The 20,780-nt window shown below is 47.5% G+C and overlaps 1 protein-coding gene and 1 long non-coding RNA gene across 3 annotated transcripts in view; one reads left to right on the top strand and one right to left on the bottom strand.

Moving 5' to 3' along the window:
• ZFHX3 (zinc finger homeobox 3) overlaps positions 1-14,527 on the bottom strand; it is a 448,729-nt gene extending 434,202 nt beyond the window's left edge. The window contains exon 1 of the mRNA XM_053952496.1: positions 14,214-14,527. The gene's annotated coding sequence lies outside the window, so the exon portion shown is untranslated. The remainder of the gene's footprint in view (positions 1-14,213) is intronic.
• On the top strand, positions 12,651-13,387 carry LOC128793412 (uncharacterized). Of its 2 annotated transcripts, none has more exons than XR_008432796.1 (3): positions 12,651-12,736; positions 12,943-13,080; positions 13,190-13,387. It is a non-coding gene; the product is annotated as an uncharacterized LOC128793412 (long non-coding RNA). The 2 variants fall into 2 exon arrangements; XR_008432797.1 differs by having other exon boundaries at positions 13,187-13,387.
• Positions 14,528-20,780: the final 6,253 nt, after the last annotated feature.

Below are 20,780 nucleotides of genomic sequence, written 5' to 3'. Positions count from 1 at the left end.
TATTTCCATCACTTAATTTATTTCATTAATCCCATTCAAGTTTACCATTCCCAGCATATGAACTGTAAATAGCAATAATAATGCCATCAAGGTTAATATCAGTGATGCTGAAGGGTATTATGTAAAACACAGGCTGTGAGCAGCAGCGAGACAGGCGCCTATAAAACCTGCCCGCGCTAGCGGGGGGTGGGTTAAACAAAGGTCTCGCGCAGATTTACGGAATTGCGTTATCTTCTGGAAGAGGTGAAGATTTAATACCTAAAGCCTCCTTTAAATTTCCTATAATGTTCCTTTCTATCCCTTGACTGTAAAAATACAGCCAGAGACATCCATAAGGAATGGCATTTTTAGCTTAAATTATTAAAAGTCTAATAGTGGTTTCAGTTTGCTTCTAAAAGCAAAGGCAATGGCAACAGACAGTTTGTCCCCTTTTAAATCCTAACGTGCAGGTGTTGGGGTGACTCCGAGCAGTGCAAGGAAAAGGTCTGTAACAGATCACAGGACAAACAAAATTATGGATGTCCCCTGAAAGCCAAATGCTGGGTGGGAAGGGGGAAGCAGCAACCAGGGGACCCTGACAAGCAAGACACCCACTGTGCTGGCTGTGGCGGGGGTTTCTGGACACTGTTCCTGACAATTCCATGACACTGCAAACCCAGGGTCGCCCTGAGCATGGTTGACTGAGAGAAGCAGCGATCCCATCAGCACTACCATACCTGCAGTATTTATTACCTCAGAAATGAAAATACATCTGCTACCTAAAGGCTTACCAGCAATTAAAAGGCTAGAATACTTCTACATGAACAGCCATTCTCACAACTGGAAGGCTCACGGCCCCGAGGGGCGCGGGTCCTCCGTGTTCATCACTGTCATATCCAGGTAACCCAGCACATCAGTGCCCCTTTTCCCATGGAGGCCAAGGTGGGAAGCAGACAGGGATGTCCCTGGGGCATCCCTGCTACAGACCCAGCAACCTCAGGAAATACTTGCTAATGCTGCTTTGGAAAAAAAGGGGGTAAAAAAAGATTCAAGAAAGAATTTAAATTTCGGGAGAAAAAGGGAGCTGCTGGTAAAGAGACCACTAAAAACAGAGGCTGAGGGAAAAATGGGGAAAGGGCTCTTTTTGCCCCTCTGGGCAAATCCATCCTCTGGGATGGATTTCTGGAGATAAAGAACACATTGGCTTCCTGCGCCCGGCCAGTAGGATTGAGTATTCACACTACTGGATTTGGGAGGAATTTGTAAAAGAGCCGGAGCTATAAAATACCTTTCTGCTCCTTTTTCATGGATGCTGCTGCTGAGGGTGCAGGAGTCTGCCAGGGCGGGGAATGGAAAAGGACGTTTGCCATGGAGGACGGCTTCGTCCTGCGCTGGGAAGTGGCCCATCCACACAGACCCTCCTTTCTTTGTTACATCTGCCATGCCTTGAAGAATTAAATTAGATATACAAGGGGGAAAGAGAGAGGGAGAGAGGGAGAGAGGGAGGGCAAGGGAGGGAGGGAGGGAGAGAGGGAGGGAGGGAGGGTGAGAGGAGAAAAAAGGCTCAGGCAGGAATATATTTCCTATGTCTGGATAAGGGGAAGGATTCGAGGTAATTGCTTGCTTTTCTCATTGTTCTCAGCTGCCAAGCAGAGATTCATAGAGTGTCTGCAAAGATCTCTCTCTTTTTTCTTTTCCTTCTAATTCTTCACCCCCCCGAACCCCCATCTGTCCCAATCCCTATCCCTCCCCTTCCTCCTGCTTATTCCACCCTAGGAGGGAAAAAAAAAAGTAATTTGTCTGTTTTATTTATGATGCAATGAAGGTATGCTGAACGCATCGGGATAACCTGACACTGGTCAAACTATCTGTCAGCAAAGAAGAACTGCCTTCATACTCCAGCGAGTGCATAATTTAACCATTTCTCTCCCGGAGGCCAGCGCCAGCCCATCCATTCCCAACACGAGGGTTTGTCACTGCTCCCTCCACGATCAGACCCGGGGCTGTTGGCAAAAACCAGCATTTGACATGTTTTCAATCAACCCTTTATCTTCTCATTTTTGCTAGTCATATACAGATTGTCTGCATGTAATAAAACTTCTCCTTGGAAAAATAGAAAATTATTTAAGATATTCAGATCAAAGCCAGGTCCCAAAACAAGATGGAACACACAAATCTGCCAGCTAGGAAACCAATTCAGGATGGATTTAGGACCCAGATAGAGCCAGACAATTGGATGCTGAGTATGGGGAAGAAACAGTAATGCCTCAGGTCTGAGAGAAGTACAGCTAATCCTTTCCTCCTGATGCACGGGGAGCAACGGCTTCAGCTCCGGGAGAAAATGCAACCCATCCAGTGAGCAGGGTGAGAGGGAAATGGGAGATAAAGGAGGGAGAAAGACAGAGGGAAAAGCAGAAAATATTAGCAAATAATATTCTGGAATATTAGAATGTGAACCCAGAATAAAAAATTAAAAATAAATAAAATTAGCTGCATATGGTTTTGTTGAGTTTCTTTTTAATTTTAAAATTCCAACCAAACAAAAATAATCCACACAAGCCCTGTTGAAATGGGATGGAGCAAAGAGGGGAAGGGAATTACTACTTTCATCCTACCAGTATGAATTAGTCCCAGTATCTTTCCATGACTCCCAGTACAGCACACATGCTGTGTGTGAGCACGCTGGCTGAGCCGGTGCCAAAGGGGCCATTTCCCAGCACGGACTGTGCCCGCGGTTCCCATCCCAAGGGGACGGGGACTCCCAGGCAGCTCCCCGTATCCCCACAGCTTTGCTGGGAGTGAGGGCAGCTCCTGGCATGAGACAGGAAAGGACTGGGCGAGTTTGAACAGATTTTTGATCTCAGCATAAGCACGGCCCTCAGGATTCGGCCCTGGCCGCGTGCTCCCACAGCGGGAAGCACTGCCAGGCGGAACTGCCTGAGCCCGGGGCTGAGCACACCCGCAGCATTCTGATGTTTAATAAACGACAGAAGAAAGTATAAAATAAATAAGAAGAGATTTTGCCCTCTAATGCGATGCATGCAAGAGGGATCAGGGCAGAACTCCAGGAAATGAGGGCTTTGACGAATAGCTGCTGCTCGGGATCTTATTTATTCCTGAGACACCCCAGCCCTCGCCACCACAATCAGGAAAAGATTTTATGAATGGGAATATCTGTACAAGAGGGAATGTAACATGGAAGGGAGATAATAGGAAGGGTCAGGTGAAAGCCAAGAGGCGGCTCCAGGGCTGGGCAGTGGCACTGCAGGACACCCCAGGGCCACTGTCCAGGGCCACTGTCTGGGGCCAGCCACTTCCTCCAATGGCCAGGCTGCTCACATGGATCTATTTGGGAAGGGGGGATTGCAGATTTCAATTCTGGGTTTATTCTGCATCCCTGAGAAAACAGCAACTGGAATTCACATATATTTTCCTTTGTGAGATTATTTAGGAGTCAGTCCTTACAGCTATTTTGCACTTACCTATCAATATACAGGTATGAAACACACATTAAGATAAAAACAAATATATTTGGCAAAACATACAAATAGAGACATAATTTGTTTATGGGGAAGCAATTTATAAATGATGAGATTCTGTAGCAGATCTATCAAAAACAGGCACATGGTGCTGTTTCTCCTGTCATTCAGGAAATCCCACATCCACAGAAAAATGATGAACAATCACGTTTTTCACACAAAAATTGCTCCCTAGTAATTAGTATATTTGGGAATAAAAAGGAAGTCCTTTTTACTTCCTTGTTCACCTGTATTTTTTCACTAGAGAATGAAGAAATACCATGAAATTACAAGCAGCCACACTCCTTTTCATTCACGACAATTTTAAATATTAAAAGACAAGTGGAGGTCAAGCCAGCAGGTACAGATTTTATTGTCAAATCACAACTAAAACTAAAATTAGTTAAAACAATTTAATTTTGCTCAGAAAAGGTACAACGAGACTGAAATATTCTGTGCCTGCTTTTAACTTGTACCAATTCTTAAGGCTGACTCCTAAACCTGTGAACAGGACACCCGTATCTAGAACAGTCACATTAATGTAAAGGCAGGAGCCCCAATAACATTATCCTAATTCTGAACAGGTTGAGTCACGTCCTTAAGTCCACAGGTAAAACCTACCGAAATAAAATTCCGAGTCTTTTCGATTGACAAGGAACTGCACTGTTCTGAGCACTGATTTCTGCTTGGAAGTGTTCGTAATTTGTGTTTGCCAAACCAGCCGGGTTATTCCAGTGGGGAGATGGGATCGGCTTTCGATCCCAGGTTTCCTACAGAAATCTGACGACCCCACTCCACAAGCCCCTTGTTCGGTAACTACTCCACCATTTGAGGTTGCTGCTTCTTCACCTGCCTTGGCTCCACAGAGCTCAAACCATGCATTTAAAAATGGATTGGAACATCCTGAAACACAACTTGTTATTAACAATAATTCTCCCATCCATCCTCCCCATAACACTGAGCAGATACACCTATAGGAGGGGATTTACTCAAAGCAGTAATATTTTAACCAGTAACTTAGAACAAATGAAAATCATACTTCAGAAAAATCATACTTTCAATTATGTTTGTTAAAACATGTTTTGTAAAAAATCATCCTTGGTAAAATAAAAGAACTCTCATTCCATTTCAAAATGATCAATTTTTTAAAGAAAAGTAGAAAATATTTGCAGAGGAAAAAAAAAAAACAAACCAAAAATACTAAAACGTGTAACAAAGAGAAACTTTAAAAATAATTCAAAATTCTCATCGGCAATGTAGCAATGTAAAAATTCTCTGGAAGATGGATTTCTATGACATCCAGACCTACATTTGCAGAGCTGGCTCTGAGGATATTTTTGTTTACGTGCTCCTTTGCTGTAATAAAAGCAAATAATAAAATGCTAGAGCTATTTACTGGAACACATCCATGGGGGTTTTTCCACCTCAGATGAGTGATGGCATAGACGGTGCCAGACCATTTCTACCCGGGTTTAAAATAACCCTAAACAATTTCTATAATCTGTTTTCAAGGGCAGCTTGTTGGTAATATGAGATTTTTTCCACAAACTCCAGAATACTTAATTCCTAAACTGTTTTATCGTTTGGTTGCTGAGTATTTCTTTCTCAGAGATGTACTTCAGAGCCTCGCACAGAGAGATCCCGAGACTTCCCTGGCTGAGCTCTTTGTAAGTCTGTCCCTTTCCTATACAGAAGCATGGAAGAAGCACACGGAATAAAGGCTGCTTCCCAGCGCTGTGACAGCCCATGCTTGGGGCTGCAAACCAAAAATAATTCTCTGTATTTGCCCCAATCTGTTGGCTTTTCCCTTTCTGGGATGTTGCCTTAATTAAGCCTTGTTCCTCTCATCTCCATTGCTATTAAATTTTAACCCAGACACGCAGCCTTTCCTTTTTCCACCCTTTTTATGATTCCCGTTACTGCAGCCCCCGGCCCCCCACGTCCCTCCAGCCTCTCGCTCCCCACATTGGATTTTTTTCCTCCTTAAATCTTGGGCTCTTCCCGCTGGCCTTGTGCACTACCAGGGAATCATTTGCTTTCATAATTTACATTTTTTTCTCTCCATCTCTCCGGGTTTGGCAGGGGATGCTGCCGGACGCAGCGTCGCTACGGGTGCTGTTCGTGGATGGCGAGTGCCCTCTGCAGGAAAACAGCCCCAGCCAGGAAAAATCCTTGGAAATCAGGGGAAACAGGAGCAAAGAACTCCTGCTTTATTATGATTTTTACTCATTTCATTCTTACACAGACCATCAGCACTGCTGGTCCCTGAGCTGAACTTACCCAAGTTGCTCCATCCCTCCCAGCCCCACGGCCACATCCCAGCCCATTGCTTATGGAACCAGATCCAAGAAGGGTTTTCCTTTCTCAGGTAATGTTTTCTGGCAGGCTCTAAAATCTCTGTCACATTATTTCAGAGCAGAGACACATTCCTGCTTTTGCTGCAGCAAAGCTGTGCAGGATGGATTTTTTATTAGTTTTTGCCAAAAAATAAGCACCTTAAGAAATTCCAAATTGAATCCTGCTCAGACCCCTGTCCAGAATGACAGCCTTTGCTCTGGGTGCTCTGCCCACTCTCCATCTTAAACAGCAAATTCTGATTAGGTTTTATATATATATATATTGATAAAATCAATGCAAAACATTGGCTGGGAGAAAGCTCAAGTGGCAGATTTAAATCGAATACAAAATAAAATAATAATTTTAAAAAACCAACAAAGAGAACACTTTTAAAACAAGTCTCTAACCAGGGCCTCCTGAAAGCCTTTTAATCAAAGGCCAGGTCCCACACAGAGACCCCACTGCCATGGCCATCCCCAGCCACGACTCCATCGCCAGCCACAACCCCAAGCCATGTATCTTGTGGCAGAGGATGGGATTAGGAAAAACCCTTTCTCTAAAGGAAAAGCATTTTGAAAGACCTCGTCCTTTCCAAGAGCTAATAATGCCTGTGCAGCACAATAGGCATCGCTCACCGTGCCACGGGCAGACTCCCAGGCTCCTTTCTCTGTCTCCCCCTTTTTTAAGGATATCACTTATGCAAACCTCACCCGGCCTCTGCCTCGAGATTGTATATCAGAGCAGCAGGGGGGCTGATGAAGTGCTCATTTTTTTACATCAGTCTTATAAATTGCTCTCCCCATTAATTGTTTCCATGGAAACAATGCATTTGGCTTGGATGGGGATCCTGAAAAATTTTTAATGGGATTCTTAAAAATGTGCAGGAAGCAGGTGGGGGGTAGAGGAGGTGCTCTCAAACACACTCAAAATAGATCCAGCATAAGTTCTACCAACATGTGCTGCTAATTGCTTGTGGCCCAAAGCTGCCGAGCCTGGAGTCAGTTGAGGATCTGAAAACATTATTCAAATGACCAGGAAAAAAAGCACCAAAAGGGCAAGTACAGATTACGTGACAGCAGAGATGAGAATTTCCAAACACCTCCTGGCAAAAAACAGCCATGAGACCATGACCAAATAACAATTCTTTAATGTCACAGCCTTAACTAATAATTTAAGCATGAGCAGTCCTTGATAACCCATCAGATCCTCCAGCGAATGCGGGGCTCTGCGCGGAACCGCCGCGCTGACAGGGACAGCAGTAGCAACATGGCCGTGCACACCCACCTTCCCCTTCCCACTCTTCCTACGCCTGAGAGGATTTTTATTTTAATTTTTTTTTTTCCCCAGCAGGGAAAGTATTTGTATTACAGGGTATGAAACTAGTCCAACATGCAAGCTTATTTAATTTGGAAAATGTGTGGCTAAATGCCACTTGTTATGGGATTAGTTAACAGCTGCAAGTCTGCTACTGTGGAAAGAATTTTTTTCAAGGGAAAAAAAAAAAAAGAAAGAAAGAAAAGGATTTAACTGCGAGCTGCTATGTGCTGTCTCCCAACGGTCTGTGTGGATTTTTGAGTTCCATCGGGTGTCTCAGCTCTCGGTGGGGTTGCCCTCACTCCACTGTCGGCTGAAGCCATCTACACTTACACGAGCTCCTCCCAAGTAGCTCCAAGTGTTAGCAGCGAGCCTGGAACTGCCGGAGCTGCCCGGCACGTTCAGAGGAGCCAGCCCAGCCCCACGGCGTGATCAGCAGCAGCTCCGGCCTCCCTCCGGCACGGCCGGCTCGGCCCAGCCACCCTCTGCCTCCAGTCACAGACACCCACAAGCGTCAGGTTACTGGCAGCTCTCAAGTTATACCTCCAGCTAATCCCGCAGTGCAGACAGGCTCTAAATTACTTGTTAAAAATCCTGTCCTCGCCCTCAGTGTCCTCTGGTGTCCTCCATCAGAGTGCTGCTAATGAAGGAGCAGATCATCTTTAGCACATCAGTCACACAAGCCAAACCCACCAGTCACTTTATTTTCCATGACTTCCCTGCATGACCAGAACAGATATTTCCATGCAGATGCCAAGAAGCAAGTTCCTAAATCATAACTTGCTCCTCCCAGCCCCAGAGCGCTTCTCATTAGTATCCATTGCTGTCCTCTTTCCTACTCAGGAACACCTTATCTTAGAATCATGGAATGGTTTGGGTGGGAAGGGACCTTAAAGCTCATGCAGTCCCACCCCTGCCCTGCGCAGGGACACCTGCCACAATCCGAGGCTGCTCCAGCCTGGCCTGGGACACTTCCAGGGATCCAAGGGTAGCCACAGCTTCTCCACAGCCTCAATTGTTGAGTATTAACCACAAATCTGGTGCTCGGTTCCAGGCTCAAGGAAGGACACAGAGTCACTCCAGGAGCTGAGAGGAGCAGCCACCTCCCAGGGAAGAAGCTGCCACAAATCCTCGCCTTGGAGAGGCGTGAGGAGGAGGATGGCTGGGAGGGGAGGAAACGCACTGCTCAGCACAGCGGAGGCTGCTCAGACAGTGTCGCTTCCCATTCCAGGCTCTGCATCTCACTGCTGCTCAACCTACAGCACAACAGTCCGAAAGGTTTTCATGGTAAAAGCCATAACAAAGGAAATCAATCTGTTTGTCACCCCTTATGACAGATATGACCCAAATTATCTTTGCAGAAGATGTATCCTAGTGGATCTACTGCTCGGGGGGCAGGAGGACTTTGTGCTTCTGGGCACCAAATGCTTGAGGCATCCGAGTAAGCCACAGCAGGGAGGGGGACAAAGGGGTTGGCATCAAACCCCTGTAAAATTGCCTGTGCCTGCAGCTGTCTCAGATCAGTCATCTCTGAGCAGAAGGCAAATGTGTGCTTCTCCCAAGGCTTTGGGGGGCTTTTTCCAGCCCTTGGACCTCTGGAGGTCTATCTCTCCACCTTAGAGCTTCTAATAGAAACCACAAATGGGGGTTTCTTCAAGAATAACTTGAAGGAAGTGCTTTGCAGCCAGTCCTTGGAGCAGAGGAAAGCCTGTACGAGGCCTGAGCTCACCAAACCCCCTGTATTAGCTCCAGCCAGTCTCTGCAGAACTGGTGCTATCTATCCTAGCTGAAATTTTGTTTCAATCCTGTATTTATTCCCATAATGCAGAAACAACACAAAGATAGTCACATCACACGGCAGGAAAATTCCTCTTTGCCTGTTTCTTTTGGATACCATAACCCGATTACTTTCATGTCACATGCACACAAATGATCACACTGTGCTGACACACACCCTGCAATTATGTGGACACAGATGGATGTCACGTGGCATTTTTCTGCTGGAAGTGATACCGTGAAAGGGGGAGGACAGAGGTAACTGGACCAAGTTTCTTAAAACCACATTTCTGTTATACCATGCCAATTACTTGGCCACATCCTGAACCAGTGTGCATCTGCTCAGCACAACCAAGAGCAGACTGTGCAGGAAAAGCTTTTTCCTTGCTGAAGATCACCAAACCGGAGGTCACAGCCAGGCTCCCCTGTGGCTGCACACCCCTGAAAAGGGAGCAAGTGCAGGACCATGGGGTGCGGTGGCTGCCCCGGCAGCAAGTGCAGGCAGAGGCTGCGCCTGAAGCTTTGTGCTCAATGGCCCCAGCAGACATGTAATACTGATGAGCACGTTGTGCTGAGACAAGGTACTAGCAGAGGGGCTGGGAAATGCCTTTGAAAGAGCTTTAAAAAGCACTGGAGATAAAAGCTACACATACACTTCTTAAGTGTATCAATATCTCACTCACAGCGATGAGCAGCGAACTAGCCCAGGGTTCCTGGCACTTTACAGGGCTGCATAAACTGGATTTGCCATTTCAGTTAACAAATATAATCCCCCCAATAAAATTTTAAATAAGTGGGGCATTATGACTCTTTTCACAAGCAAGGCTCCCAAAGTTACGTGTGAGTGTTCAAGCAAGCAGCCCCAGCCCTGTGCCCCTGGGTACGTCATCGCACAGCACAGACAGGGAGAGTCCCTGTCCTGGGAAGAGCATCAGCAAATTGAAACTTCAGGCACATCCCCAGCTCCACTGGGACCTGCACGCGGCAGATGCTACAAGTGGAAAGCAGCATGCAGAAGAAGACTGTCATTTCCTTCATTTCCTTTATCTTAAAAGGGCCCAGCCTGGGTAAATTCTGTTTCTCATAACTCTACAGCAAAATTTTCGTTTTCTGTGATTCCTTTTTAAAAATGACAGAACAAAAATCCTTGTTTCCAAAGCTGGAGGTTTGCAGCCTCCCTTTCCCCAGGAGGAGCTAGTGAAGGTTTTTTCCATTTGTCTGCATTTAAAGCTGGTCCACTTTAAGAGAAACAAGTGAGAATTGGGTTTTACCATTTCAGAAATGAAAGGTATTTACCCTCAAGACAATAAAAGATCTTTTAAACCCTGCTGATGCAGGGGAGGAAATGGGAAGCTTCCAAATGTAAAGCTCCAGCCCTGCACAACCAGCCCCGCTCCTGTTTAGGTGTGGAGTTCACTGAAATCTATACCATTTTTCACCTGCACAGTCACACATCAGAGTTCCATATCTGCATTTTTTATCAATGTAAAATCTGCTTTCAAGAAGAAAACATTCTTCACAGCAAATTCAAAGTTTGTCCAGTTTAAAAGTTATTTAATAGACTCATGGAATGGTCTGGGTGGGAAAGGACCTCACAGCCCATCTCACTCCACTCCCTGCCATGGGCAGGGAACTCCTTCCACCATCCCAGGTTGACCAAGCCCCGTCAAACCTGACCTTGGACACTTCCCAAGCATGGGGCAGCCACAGCTGCTCTGGGCACCCTGTGCCAGGGCCTCCCCACCCTCACATGGAAGAACTGTTTCCCAATATCCCATCTAGCACTGCCCTCTGGCAGGGGGAAGGCATGCCTTGTGTCCTGTCCCTCCATCCCTTGTCCAAAGTCCCTCTCCTGGAGCCTCTTTAGGCACTGGAAGGGGCTCCAGGGTCTCACTGAGGCCTTCTCTTCTCCAAGCTGAACAATCACAATTCTCTCAGCCCTTCCTTAGAGGGAAGGTGTTCCATCCCTCTAAATATCATGGTGACCTTCTTTTCTCCCACCTCATGAAGTCACACAAAGCAAATCCCAACTGCTCCCCAGAAAAAACAAGAGCTATTTGCTAAAGCCCTGATAATGTTTAAAAATATATAGTCAAACATCATGCTAAGTGGAGGCCTGATAAATGAAAGTCCATCTCTTACACTAACCTTCGAGGTAAAATTAATAATTAATTAGTAAAGCCAGGACATGGAATGATTGCTATCAATATTTTAATGCTTTTACTGCTAATTTCATTCTCCCTCCGTATTCTGCTGCTGGAGAAGCAGAAGAGCTGTGTGTGCACTTTCAGTGCAGTCCCTGCCTCAGGGCCAGTGCTGGAGGAGCAGTGTCACCCACAAGGGTGCCCCAAACGTCCCTGCTGCCAGAACCCAAACCCAGTGTCCATGTTTTGTTACATGTGTCTGGCACCGGCACGTTCCAGCCTTCCACGGCATCAGCTCCAAGCCAGGGCCACTCCGATGGAACCAGCAGGCAAAACTAGAAGGGGTTTAATGAAGATAAGCAAAACTCAACTGAAATCTTCCTCAAGCATTAGAAATATCTATTCTCTCTCCTACAATGTAGCAAGGGAAACTTTGGCCCAAGAGGAAAACTGCTGGGAAAGTTGTGAGGAGGTGACTCCAGGCGGGTGCCAGGGCCCAGGAGCCAAAGGAAGGGAAATGAGTGCTGCCCTCACTACTGGAAGGCAAAGTGTGTCCTGCCTGCTTTATTTAGTCTTTATTAGTCTAATGAGGCTGTTTCCTGGGAGTTTAATTACCATAATAGAGACAATTCCTTTCTTAACCCTCTTTACAGTCTGGAAGAAAAAGAGCCTCTGACAGAGGAATGTGGAACACGAGCGATGCTGTGTTTGCACCAGCCCAAGCAGAGCCCCCAGAGCCCTGACAGCTCAGGCACGTGGCCACAAAGCTCTCCCCTGGGGGGGCCCCTGCCATGGGGGGGTCCCAGCCAGGCTCCAGTGTCCACCCTCGCCCATCACCCCGTGAAGGCAGTGCCGCAGAGCTCTGCTGCAGAAAAATTAAGAGCACATGATTAATGCTACATAAAATGTGTGGGTTCCCAGCCCTTTGAAATCATACCTCTTCATGATTCCCATTTACAGTTTACTAATGAAATTAGATATGGTAAAGGGTTCCTTTCTTTCTTTTTTCCCTTAAATTGACTGTACATTTTTTTAGAGTTAAATCAACATATTTTCCATTCCATATTCAGCAAGAAATCAGACAATTAAATGTGAGGGGTTTTTTTTCTGCTGCTGCTAAGAGATATTTCCATGGTGTTGTCATAATACATACAGCAATTTACTGTATTAGATTTACATGTCTGTTACTCTGCACAACAGATACAACAGATCAGATTAGAACAAGGTAAAGAGGCAGCAAGGATGAAAAGCAGCAGCCCTAAGAGGAGAAAACACACAGGCTCTGAAAAGCCACAGCAGAGCTGTGCTCACCCAACCACAAGGCTCTCCCAGCCCACTTCATGCACAGCTACACAGTCCAGACAACACACTGTAAAAGCAATTGCTAAACCCAGAATAAACCTGTGCCAGAGTCCAAAATCCAAAACAAAAAAATCCTTGCCTAATTTTCTTCTAATCCAGCCTCACAGAAGGGATAAGGCACAAAGTCCTGATTCCTGGGCACCATGGTGTTGATGACAGGAAGCCATTAAAACATCACTGTGAGGTCACAATCAGATTAAATGAGGCCGGAGACAAAGGGTCATGCTGATGTGACACATGCACAGTGTCCGGGTGAGTTACACATGTGCTGTGTCCAGGTGTGTTGCACACGTGCACCGTGCCCAGGTGAGTAACATGCCATGCCCACTGCAGCCCCAGCTGAGTCCCTCCCAGGACAGCTCTCTGGCACTGCTGGCCTCTGGGACCGCTCACTGAGCACTGTCCAGCAACCGTCGTGAGGGAATTCTCGGATTCTACTCTTTAAAAACATGGGGGGGAATGGGTGTTTACACAGCTGTTACCTTAACTAACACTGGAACTGTAAAATGCAGGTGAAATGAAATAACTAAAGGCATCTCCCCTGAAATCCTGATCGCAGAGTTGGCCCAAGAGCAACAGGATTTGGGAGCCTCGCATTCTGATGCCGCATGTTTAGATGAACGCTATCTTTTCCGCAGTGCAGTTTGAAGGTTTGGGCTTGGCAGTAAGAAACTGCACTCTCACTAAAATTCATCCATGGATATCCCCTTTGAACGCTTCTTGGATGGTTATTTTCACTAACATTGTGTTTATTAGCAGAACAGAGGGAGGACTGTAAAGCAGGATCACGGGAGAGTTTGATTTCCAGGCAGTGATGAATGGCGGGGGAGGCCAGGTCACCCGGCTGCAACATCAAAGGGGCGACTGAACCAGCAGCACACTTGAAGTTAGTTAAAATGCCATCACCATTTTCTGAGTTTTGCTTTTTTCTTACATTTAAAGAAATTATATTCCCTAGTGCTGGCCTCAGCCATTATTTCCAAGTCTCTGATGATACCCAGGACTCCATAAAGGCATTACCTGCTGGTGTGCCAAGGAGGATTTGCCACATGGTTTAATTGTGATACGATGCACTCCTGTCCTCGCCATGTCATTTAAAAAGCTTCAGCAATGCACTTTATGCACCTTCCCATGGGTTTGCCCCATCCTAAGGCACCAGGATCAAACTACCAAGGTATTTGTGTGGGGCTGGTTCCTTTCAGGCTAAAACTGGACAGATTCTTTCAGAGCTCTGCCCTCCTTTTCTGTTAATAGGAGTGAGGAACCAGGTGTTCTTGGGGTAGTACATAGCAAGAGAGGCAAGTGCTAAGCCTTGGAGCTGAACCAGACACAGGCTAAGGAAATACAGTTGTCTACTATACACACACTTACAGTTAGCAAAGGTAAAAACGGTTTCAATCCGACTACTAAGCACAAAATATGCCATACTGCTTTGGGTTGGAAGGGACCTTACAGCTCATCCAAAGGAAGTGGGAAAGGACATTTCTGCCTTGGGAAAGGACACCTTCCATTATTCCGGGGTGCTCCAAGCCCCATTCAATCTGGCCTTGGACACTTCCAGGGATGGGGCAGCCACAGCTTCTCTGGGCACCCTGTGGCAGGGTGTCCCCACCCCCACAAGGAAGAATTGCTTCCTACTATCCCAATTAACCCTGCTCCCTAAATATGTGCATTCAATATTCCTAAATAATTAATATGTGCATTGAATGAACCAAATCCTCAGTCAAGTCTTACTAAAGGCGGGTGGAACACAGAGAAGACCTGCGGTATACATCACACACACCTGCTGGGGCCTCTCCTTCACTGGCTCCTCCGTCTGCCGTGGCTCAGCGGGGCTCTGGCTTTCCCTGGCGGCTCCTTCCTGCAGAAGTTCTCCGTCCCTGGCGAAACGGACCCGTCCTTAACGTGTCCATCCCTTCCATCATTACGTTTAAACGGTAAACGTCGCTGATTTTTGTAATTAAGCGGCTCTTCGTGTGCGCCACGTTCCCGCCGCGCCGAGCCCGCTCCGGCGGCTCGGGGCCGGCGCGTGCCCCCTCAGGGAGCGCGGCGCGTGCGCCTTCCGCGTGCCCCTCACGCGTGCACCTTCCGCGTGACTTCCGCGTGCCCTCCGCGTGCGCCTTCCGCGTGCGCCTTCCGCGTGCCCCTCACGCGTGCCCTCCGCGTGCCCCTCACGCGTGCACCTTCCGCGTGACTTCCGCGTGCCCTCCGCGTGACTTCCGCGTGCGCCTTCCGCGTGCGCCTTCCGCGTGCCCTCACGCGTGACTTCCGCGTGCCCCTCACGCGCACACATACAGACACACGGAGACAAAGACAGACAGACCCACAGACACACACAGACACACACACCCACACACACACACACACAGACACACACCCACAGACACACACAGACACACACACACAGACACACACACCCACAGACCCACACACACACACAGACACACACACAGACACACAGACACACACAGACACACACACACACAGACACACACACACACAGACACACACACACACACACACACACAGACACACACCCACAGACACACACAGACACACACACACACACACACACACATAGACACACACACACAGACACACACACACACACACACAGACACCCACAGACACACCCACACACAGACACACACACACACACCCCCACACACACAGACACACACACACAGACACACACACACACACACACACACACACACACACACACACACACAGACACACACACACACACCCCCACACACACAGACACACACACACACTCACACCCACACACACGCACACAGACACACACACACACACCCCCACACACACACACACACACACACACTCACACCCACACACACGCACCCCCTCCGCACCCTGCGCGTGCCCGCGCTGTGCGCTGGCGCGGGGGCACCAGGGGGCAACCTCGGCCCGGGAACGGGCACGGCCGGGCCGGGCCAAAGGCGGGTGGGTGAAACACCACGGAATGAGCAAACACACAGCAAACACACAGCAAACACACAACAAACACACACACAGCAAACACACACACAGCAAACACACACAGCAAACACACACACACAGCAAACACACACAGCAAACACACAGCAAACACACACACACACACAGCAAACACACATACAACACACACACACAGCAAACACACACACAGCAAACACACAGCAAACACACACAGCAAACACACAGCAAACACACAGCAAAAACACACACAGCAAACACACACACACAGCAAACACACACAGCAAACACACACACACAGCAAACACACACACAGCAAACACACACAGCAAACACACACACACAGCAAACACACACACACAGCAAACACACACAGCAAACACACACACAGCAAACACACACAGCAAACACACAGCAAACACACAGCAAAAACACACACAGCAAACACACACACACAGCAAACACACACAGCAAACACACACACAGCAAACACACACACACAGCAAACACACACAGCAAACACACACACACAGCAAACACACACAGCAAACACACACACACACACACACACACACACACACACAGCAAACACACAGCAAACACACACACAAACACACAGCAAACACACACACACACAGCAAACACACACACACACACACAGAGCAAACACACACACACAGCAAACACACACACACAGCAAACACACACACACACACAGCAAGCACACACACACACACACACACAGAGCAAACACACACACAGAGCAAACACACACACACACAGCAAACACACACACACAGCAAACACACACACACAGCAAACACACACACACACACAGCAAGCACACACACACACACACACACACACAGCAAACACACACACACACACACACACACACACACAGCAAACACACACACACACAGCAAACACACACACACACACACACAGACACACACACACAGCAAACACACACACAGCAACACACACACACACACACAGCAACACACACACACACACACACACACAGAGCAAACACACACACACAGCAAACACACACACACACACAGCAAGCACACACACGCAGCCCCGGGCGGCGGCCGGAGCGCCCCGGGCTGACCGTGCTCACGGGCACGGCCGCGCCGGGCGGACCGAGCGGGGACAAGTGTGACACACGTGTGATGCCTCCGGGAACGAGGGCAGCGGCATCCCGAGCAGGGGGGGAGGCGAGGGGAGGCTCGGCTCTCTCCCTAATAAATTTTACCTGCTTTTCACACATCGACAATATTAGGAAGAAAGACCAAAACAAGTTTTTTAAAACCCAACCTCCACTAAAAAGGCTTTGGGAGTCACAGAATCCCAGAATGGTTTGGGTTGGAACGGACCTTAGAGTTCTTCTCATTCCACCCCCTGCTATGGGCAGGGACACCCTCCACTGTCCCACAGTGCTCCAAGCCCCCTCCAGCCTGGCCTGGGGCACTGCCAGGGATCCAGGGGCAGCCCCAGCTGCTCTGGGCAGCCTGTGCCAGGGCCTGCCCACCCTCACAGGGAACAATTCCTTCCCAATATCCCATCCAACCCTGCCTGGCAGGGGGAAGCCATTCCCTGTGTCCTGGCACTCCAGGCCCTTGTCCCAATCCCTCTCCAGCTCTCTTGGAGCTCCCTTAGGCACTGGAAGGGGCTCTGAGGTCTCCCTAGAACCTTCTCCTCTCCAGGTCAGTGCAGAACCCCCCCAGAAACAGGCTGTGCTCCCCCGGAGTGCTCTGCTTCATGGCAGGCTTCAGAGCACGGCGGATACATCCCAGGGATGCTGAGTCCTGTTGGATCACCAGCTTTCACGGATCACAGGGGGAACACAAAGTCTAGAAGACGTGCCCAGGCCGTGGTGTAATGCTGGACATTCCTGCGCGTCAGGCTTTCCTAAATTATCTCCTGGGTAAACAACCTAAAACCAGCCTCTGTGCTCTGACGTACACTGCCTTGTTTCCCTGGGCATTTTGCCTCGGCGAAGAACCCGGGCCTTTGTCCCAGATTTCCATCTGAAGAGTTGCATATATTTATCCAGGCTGGTCCAGCCTGACCCGGACTGCAAGGCCCCAGCCCTGCCCCTGCAGCCAGACCTTCCCCCCTTCTCCTCCCCCTCTGCAGTGACAACAAATCCATCGCCACCGTATTCACCCAGCATTATCTTATCAAACAGAGAGGGGGGATAATATTGATCCTTTTCTCCAATTTTAAAAAGAGGGTGAGGGGAAAAAAAAAAAGAAAAAACCCAAGAAGGGGAAAGCGGACAAAGAGAGGCGAAATCAAACCTCTGAGCAACAAAGGAAGAAAACCAGGTGGAAGACGGGAATTGTTTTCTGAAGGCCAGCTAAGTGGAGAATTGAAACGAGGGAGGCTCCGCAAGAGGACTGGGGGATGAAAGGGAGCGAGGGTAAGAAACACAAGGGCTATATAAGTCTGAAAATGGCTAGAAAGAACAAGGGAGAGAGGAGACAAGAATGAAAACCTCTGATGTTGGCAGGAAATGTTGTGATTCTAAAGATGAAACAACTTGTGGGGAAAGAAATTGGGAAAAAATACCCCTGTGTATTTCCTAGGGTGAACTCAGGCAGCAAATGAAGCATGGCAGAGGCAGCTGCCGGCCAGCGCTGGGCAGGAACGAGGCGGTGCAGCGTCCTCTGAAGGAGAATTCGGGGTTAGGAGATTACATCCCTTCACAAGGCCAGGAGTTTGCCAAGCCTGCTCCAGCTGCAGCTGCAGATGTGGTTTAAAAACCCGAGCAGGAGTCCCGTCCCCTGTGGCAGGACTATTTCTTGTATGGCCATAAGATTATGGCCATGAGGGGAATGAGGAGAGACGGGGCTGGAGAGATCCTTAAAACTGCCAAACTCATCTGAGACGAGTAATAAGGGACATACATGGAGCCCAGGAAGAGAAACCCAATGGCTTTCTTACTTATCTAGGAAATGATTACACAAAAGTTTATCGTGCGTATTTTCACTGTCCCCTGCATGTTGGGGGCTCTAATTCCTTTGGACGGGCGCCAGTGTGTTAGGAAAAAAATGCTGGGGAGAGGGAAGGAATAGATTTACTAGAAAAAAACTGCATTCCTTCCAACCTTTCTGCAGCTTCTTAAAAACATACAAAAAGCCTCCTTCAAGCTGCTCAGTGCCATACCAATTTCCTGTGTAGACCTGGATATTAGTATATGTTTTTCTGTGTCTCCAAAGTTTCCCAAGTTACCTAATGCACGCTCAGCATGGAGCATTTTTAAATGAGTTAGTCTTTATTGAATTATGATTTCCAGCAGTCACTAATAACAAAATTCAAATTGCTCCAGCAGACGAGGATTTGAAGAATGCTGAGAAGAAACTGAGTTTTTAAGAGACTCTAGAAGAGCCACCCACTGCTTGTGTATAGTAACCGTGAGCCTCTCAACGGAATACTTCAAATAGTTAATTAGATTTGCTAAAAAAATAATAAAAAATCAGTCATTAGGCGTTCCCACTCTGGAGACGCTGAATAAAAGCTGTTACTGGCACACCTACGGCTCTGGCAAAAATGAAGCTAAAAATAGGGGGGGTTTTAAATAAAGTTTCAGGTTTTCCACACACCGTCCCTGCAGTGGGCACGATGCAATTAGCAACACATCTAAAGGAGAAAGAGGAACTTTTATTCCATTAGGACTTCTTTTTTACCTTGGGAATTTCTTCAGGCTGCTAAAGAGGCATTTTTCAAGCAAGGAATAATAGGGAGGCTCGGAGCCCATCCGCAGCACGCGGGGCTGGGAACTGCAGCTCACCTGCAAACTGAATTTGCTCTATTTTGTTAACCATTTATTTTGTCTTTACTGGCTGTTCAAAGGGAAGTGTGATAATCCCACTGTTCCTCACTCGCTCAGCGGGGAGTTTAATCTAATAAAGCTATTACAGCCGAATGGATTAAAGCAACGTGAAGCATTAGTAATTTGAGGAGCAGTTAAAGAATGTTAACGCTGAGCCTCTGCGCGGATTCTTCTCCAAACACGATCCCAGAGATGAAAGCAGGGCTGCTACTCAATATGTCATTTTTCAGGCACAAAATTTAATTCTTTCAGCCTCCTCATCCAGATGTTTATAGTGAGGAGCAAGAGGCTGCCCATTACTGAACAACTGCTGAAACCAGAGGCTGACAAGAGTGGGCAGGCTTACAGTCAACCCAGTTTTCATTAATCCTTCTGTTACAATAATACCTTTTTTAGAAAGAGAGATACATGACCAAAGTCATCTGATACGATGTATTAGGATGAGCTGCAGTATTAAAAACTGAGGGACTTAATAATGTTCCCTGTCTCACCCCCTTGGTGCAGCAGGCGTGGAGCATCACTGCCAGAAGGGCTGAGAGCCACGGCATGGCCGGGCAGGGATGGGATGGAGGGAGGGATGGAGGGACGGATGGGTGGATGGATGGATGGATGGATGGGTGGATGGATGGATGGATGGATGGATGATGGAAGGATAAAGGGATGGATGGATGGATGGATGGATGAATGGATGGATGGATGGATGGATGGAGAAGGACTGCAGAGCCACAGCATGGCCAGCAGGCCCAGGATGGATGGATTGGTAAATTGATGGATCTGGAAATGGAAATTAATACATTCAAAATTCTTCTTCTGGTCTTCTTTACTGTATTTCCCCTGAGAAAAACTAGCTCCATGATGACGTATGCATCGATACATAGCAGCAAGATAATTTCCAGGAAATTCACGAGGAAACTTGGAAACTGGACTTGAAGCATGAAAGTAGCTCGCAGGTTAACTATGAAAAAATCTATTGTCTCTACGTGATGCAAGTTCCACTTAATTCAGTCACTGGTTAATTTGTTTCTTTGTTTAATATGATAGAAACCCCAGGGATCGAATAATTCATAATAAAATTATATTAGTACTTTATTTTTGTCATTTCTGATTGCTCTGAGCAAGCATTATTGAATAGTTTGATCATGGGATACAGAAAGTTACCATTTAATTAATATGAAAGGTGCCTAAATTTTGAATAATATTGAAGAAAAAAGCCTTAGGACGTGGCAGGAGAGTCAGTGTGTTATTAACTCTCTTGCTTTCTGTGCCATGTTGGCTGTCAGCTTTGGGCGCACTTCGAGTTAGGGATTTAATCTCAAAAGCCTGGAGTTGCTCAGGACGCTGTGGTCAGCGCCCAACAGCTGGACTGACACCATGGAGAAGATGATGGGTGTGGATGTGGCTGGGTGCCAGGGGCTGGCTGCTGCCCCCCAGGGTTCTTGGGTTTAGGGGTCACTCATCAGTGATAACCAACTACCAGCCCGGCTCAGGAACCATCAACTTGTTACTGAGACTTTGACAGTAACCACC

Source organism: Vidua chalybeata, chromosome 11, assembly GCF_026979565.1.
Source record: "Vidua chalybeata isolate OUT-0048 chromosome 11, bVidCha1 merged haplotype, whole genome shotgun sequence".
NCBI lineage: Eukaryota > Metazoa > Chordata > Aves > Passeriformes > Viduidae > Vidua > Vidua chalybeata.
This window is presented reverse-complemented; position numbering and strand designations above follow the sequence as displayed.